Raw genomic sequence first — 5,316 nt, 5'->3', positions numbered from 1 at the left:
GCCCACTTTCTGAAGCCTGTTTCTGTCAATTCATCACAGTCATTCTCCATCCAGCCTTGTTCCCTTGCTCATGAGGAGTTGTCATCCCTTGGAGGAGGAGAGGTGTTCTGGTTTTGGGTGTTTTGATCCTTTTGCGCTGGTTTCTTCCCATCTTTGTGGATTTATCTACCTGTGGTCTTGGTAGTTGGTAACTTTCGGATGGGGTCTCTGAGTGGACGTCCTTTTGTTGATGATGAAGTTATTTCTTTCTGTTTTTTAGTTTTCCTTCTAACAGGCCCCTCTGCTGTAGGACTGCTGGAGGTCCACTCCAGACACTGCTTGCCTGGGGATCACCTGCAGCGGCTGCAGAACAGTAAGAGCTGCTGCCAGTTTCTTCTTCTACAAATATGGAAAGCTTCATGAATTTGCATGTGATCCTTGGGCAGGGGCCATGATAATTTCTGTATCGTTCCAATTTTTGTATATGTGCTGCTGAAGCAAGCACAAAACTTCAGGTTTTTAACTTCTTTGGGGAAATAAAACTGAAAACCTGAGAAGCTTTTGTGATACTGGGCCCACATTCCCCCGACCTGGCCACATTCTGCTAGGATAGCCCCTGCCCTATATAGACAGAGAATGAGCTCTCTGAGTCACCACCATCATCACCCACCCTTCCTGATGTCAAACAGCCAAGCTCCCTCAATTATGTCACAGACAAACAGGGTCTAGTGGGGATGGAGGGCTCTGGGGTGGATGGCTGACACTTCTAACTGTGTCCCCTTGGGCGAGTTACTGAATCTCCCTGTGCCTCAGCTTCTACCCCTGAAAAATGGACATATTAAGAGTCTTTATCGTATGTTTGTTGTAAAGATTTAAAAGGGCAATAAGGACAGTTCCTGGCACATAATAAATGTTGAATAAACAGGTCTCCTGCTTCTATATTCTCCTATAGGAATATGGGAGATGTGACAATTTGGAACAGCCTGCCTTGCTAGGTCATTTGCCTCAACCGTGAAATGTAAACTGAGCATTTAGAAAACACCTTTGGTAGCTCCAGTTCAGAGAAGGGTTCTTGGGGTTTCTCCCACAGTCCCTGCTCCATCCTGTTCATGGGCCCCAAATACAAACAGCATTTGTACATGAATAGTACTCAGAGGGGAGGAAACAAGGCAGACAGAAGCAGGTTCTTCCCTTCTCTTGGCAGAACTGCCCAAGAGTCTCCCAGAGGCCACAAGCATCTCACTACTGAGAGAGAACCCAGGGCTTATGGTAACCAGCCCACTCCCCCGGAGTCAGACACCACCAGCCAACTGACTTGGGGGAAAACGTCCAGGCAAAAAGTCTGAAATGACCAGTGTTACACATCAACTAATCTGTGATTCATACATATTCAGAAGGAAAGTGAGTGAAAAACCGCATTTCGGACAGCTTTACATTTTCAAATTAAGTTAATAAAATAAGACTTCCAATGTAATGACAAATTAATTCTTCTTTTCATAAGTTTATTAAAATAAGCGTCTCCTATCTTCTAACTAGCGCTGACATGTGCTTACATAGATACATCCCACCCAGTAACCTAATCTCCTAGCAATCTTGAAGCAATTAACTCCTTCTAATCTTGAGCTAACAAAGCCCACCACGCCAAAGGCCCCTGAGAATGCCCCTCAGCAGCCTCCCTCTCCTGCTCCGAACAGCCCAAGCTGGGTCCAATGAAGTGGCCCAGAGTGGTGATTCGGCTCAAACAACCAGATGAGTCATCACAGATCACAAGATCTTCATTAACTCCTTCTTTCTCTGCTAATTAACACAAAAGAATGAGTTGAACATCTGACAGGCAATGACTGACCCACTGCTTGGTGGTTAATGGAATGCAAATGACATCTAATGAGGGTCTCTCCTGGTAGCATGGGCAGCTGGCCTACTATTTTTGTTGTGGATTTTGTTGTGTTGGAGCTCCATGAAAAGAGTTTACCCAATAATTTAAACTGCAGCTGAGTTTGTAATATAAAGTCCATGCATCTACGTATGGCCAACACATGGCAGAATTAACTTAAACTGCTAACCACGAGGTCTAGCTGAAAATACTGTAATTTAGGGGGAGAAATACAGCTTCAGATCCTTCCAAACGAAGCACGGTATTTGTTGATTGAGTTATGCAATGCATTTTGGATTTTGTTTTAATGTGACAGTGGCAAGCATATTACCAAAATGTTGCTTTTGGGTTATGGGGGTGGGTACTGTGCATAGCCTTTGCAATTTATTATAGTTTAAAAATGTCTACAAAACCGAAGTTTCATCATCTAAGATTTATTTTAGAATACAAAGAGAAAAAACAGCCCAAGTATGATTTGTGTGCTGTCAATAAAATGGTGATTCAATGAAGGGGGGAGGTTCTGTAATGAAATCAATAATATAGCTCAAAGAAGAAATCTTATTGTCTATTTCTAGCTGCTAATTGACAGATTTTATAAACCAAAAGCATGATTTTTAAAAAGGTTTCTATTAAGATGCATGCTTCTTTGCTCCACCTGCTATCATTCCCCTCAACTGGGTGGAAAAGGCACTTCTAGTTAAAATTCCAAGCTCTCTTCTCAACCCAGATCCTTAGAAACCTTCCTTTTTACTAATGAATTGGCAACTCACTCATTGTAGAGACCTGGTGTTGCCCAGTATTGATCCATACTAAAGCCTCACTTAAAAACAAAAAGCATAGAATGGCTATTGTGAAATTCAAAGGAATTATCACCCTATAAAATAGATTCTCTGAATCTGGACAATATCTTGGTTCATCCCACTTTTGGATATTCATTTTTTTTCAATAGTTAGAATCCACTGTTGCCTATGAGTAGTTTGAATCTGCTGTGCATTCTATGAACTTTCAAGATTAATGACAGTTTATCACTTTCTAATTAGTGGGAGGGAGGTAGTGAAAATTATTGGTTGTTGTTTGACAATTGTAAGGAATTGCCAGAAAGATTATTTCTTCCAAATTTCAAACATCTAACTCCTTCTGGATTTCAGGATCAGTCAGGGATATGCTTTTTCCTTCTTCTATACAGAATTTCTCTATGTCCCAGTCTTGAAAGGGGTGAAAATATTTATCCTTCTCTCTATTATTTGCTATTACTTCTTCCTGGAATCCCCTTTCCCTGGATTTTATCTCTACTTATCATCCAAATAGGTCTCAGCTTAAACGACAGTTTTCACAGATTTCATGGTCACCTGAAGCGGTCCCCAGTTCCCCTCACTTCATCAGCCAAGGTTAGTTCATTCCCTGTCTTTGTTGTGTCTCCTGGTGCTTGTTCACTGGCCCCTAAAATCCCTGAGAACAAAGACCTCGCTTGCTGCATCCCCAACAGATGGAGCAAGGCCCAGTACTCAGCAGGGGCTCAGTCCATGTCTACAGAATGAAGGTGGGGATGAGGGAACATGAGACGCTCCCTTCAGAGCCTGGACTTATGCATCTCAGTGACTTTGCTCCTCTATGTTTTTTGCTAAATTGCCCTCTCCCCTTCTCCATCCTGGGAAACCCGGCTTAGGCTTCAAGACTCTGTTGAAAGTTCTGTCTTTGTCCCAGCCTTCTCCAATCTCACAAAGCAGAATTTATATTTCTACTTTCAATGGGTTTAAACTTCTGGCCACTGGCATGTATGGATTATATGTCTCTCTGTCTCCTTGGCTAACCTGTGAGCTCATAGAGGCAAGAAACTTTGTCTAATTCTACTTTGAACTTCTCACACACCAAGGCCAATGCCAGGAATTTAAGTCCTTAAAAAGAAATAAATGTAATAATTAAGCTATCATTCTATTTTTAAGGAGAAAGCCTTGTCTTTCATTAGGGAACTCTAGCATAAGTAATCACAACAGAGAACTGACAACCCTTTCAGAGAGGTGACGGGAATACACACAGGTCACACACTTATGCACTTAAGCTCTAGTCCCCATAATGCTCTACAAAACATCCCCACTTGACAGATAAACAAACTGAGGCTCCAAGAAGTTAAGTAACATGCCCCCAGTGCTCAGGTAGTATGGAGCGGTGGTAGGAATTGAACCCATTTTGAAATCAGATGAAACCTGATGCTCCTCTTGTCAACCTTAAATATAATTTGTTGAGCTTTAACATTAAATCACCATTTTGATGGTTGCTTGTGAGAAATTCCCGGTGGGCATGAATTTCTATATTGATTCCATCTTGGTTGTTCAACTGAATAGAGAACATGTCTTACTGCAGGGGGCAGGCAGAGTTGGTGAAACTGGGTCACTGGTATGTGTGTTATTTTAAACTATCCCTTCTATAAACTTTAAAGCATCCCAGCTCCTCATGGTTGGGTAAGAAAAAAGTAGGAGAGAAGAGAGGAAAAAAAGCAAAGAGAACAGTGTTCTATACTCTACAGACTAGTAGTACTGTGTCAATAATTGCAGACATTTGCATGAAATAATTGGAGGCCCTTGAGACTCTACCAAATTCCATGTCTTGGTGTCTCCACCTACAACAGGACCTTCCTGGCACTTGCCCCAACCAGTTCTGTGGGACTCAGGAAATGGAAAAAGAAATGACATTTTAAGTAGAAAATGCCTTTAAAGAAACATTTTCAGCCCGTCATGGTGGCTTACCCCACCCAGCACTTTGGGAGGCCAAGGTGGGTGGATCATGAGGTCAAGTGATTGAGACCATCCTATCCAACATGGCGAAATTCTGTCTCTACTAAAAATATAAAAATTAGCCAGGCATGGTGGCATGCGCCTATAGTCCCAGCTACTCGGGAGGCTGAGGAAGAAGAATCACTTGAACCTGGGAGGCGGAGGTTGCAGTGAGCCGAGATCACGCCACTGCACTCCACCAGCCTGGCGACAGAGTGAGACTCTGTCTCAAAAAAAAGAAAAAGAAAAAGAAACATTTTCAGTAATTATGGGGTCCATAGTACCATTATCGTCACTTGGCTTCACCTTTACAAACTTTGAAAAAGTCTTTGGCAATGTTTTCAACCAACTTAGCAGCAGAATGCCCTAGGCAAAACCCATTTTCACCCCATGTGACTCTGGGAATCAGAAGTCCTGGAGCCAGCAGCTTGGCGCCACCTCAGGTGATAGCAGGTGTTTGCTGAAAACCAGTATTAAGCATAGAGGCAGGGTCGGAGTGGGGACTCACACCTGTAATCCCAGCAGTATTGGAGGCTGAAGTAGGAGGATCTCTTGAGTCCAGGAATTTAAGACCAACCTGGCCAACAGAGGGAGACCCAGTCTCTACAGAAAAATTAAAAATTAGCCAGGTGTGGTGACACTCACCTATAATCCCAGCTACTTGGGAGGCTGAGGTAGGAGGATCCCTTGAGC

At 42.8% G+C, this 5,316-nt stretch overlaps 1 non-coding gene across 1 annotated transcript; it reads right to left on the bottom strand.

Annotated features, from left to right (window-relative positions):
* Positions 1-380: 380 nt before the first annotated feature.
* LOC135274051 (U6 spliceosomal RNA) lies at positions 381-484 on the bottom strand. Its single transcript, XR_010341867.1, has one exon. It is a non-coding gene; the product is annotated as a U6 spliceosomal RNA (small nuclear RNA).
* Between the last annotated feature and the right edge of the window lie 4,832 nt (positions 485-5,316).

Source organism: Aotus nancymaae, unplaced genomic scaffold (genome assembly GCF_030222135.1).
Source record: "Aotus nancymaae isolate 86718 unplaced genomic scaffold, 86718_ANA_hifiasm-v0.15.2.pri h1tg000010l, whole genome shotgun sequence".
Taxonomy (NCBI): Eukaryota; Metazoa; Chordata; class Mammalia; order Primates; family Aotidae; genus Aotus; species Aotus nancymaae.
This window is presented reverse-complemented; position numbering and strand designations above follow the sequence as displayed.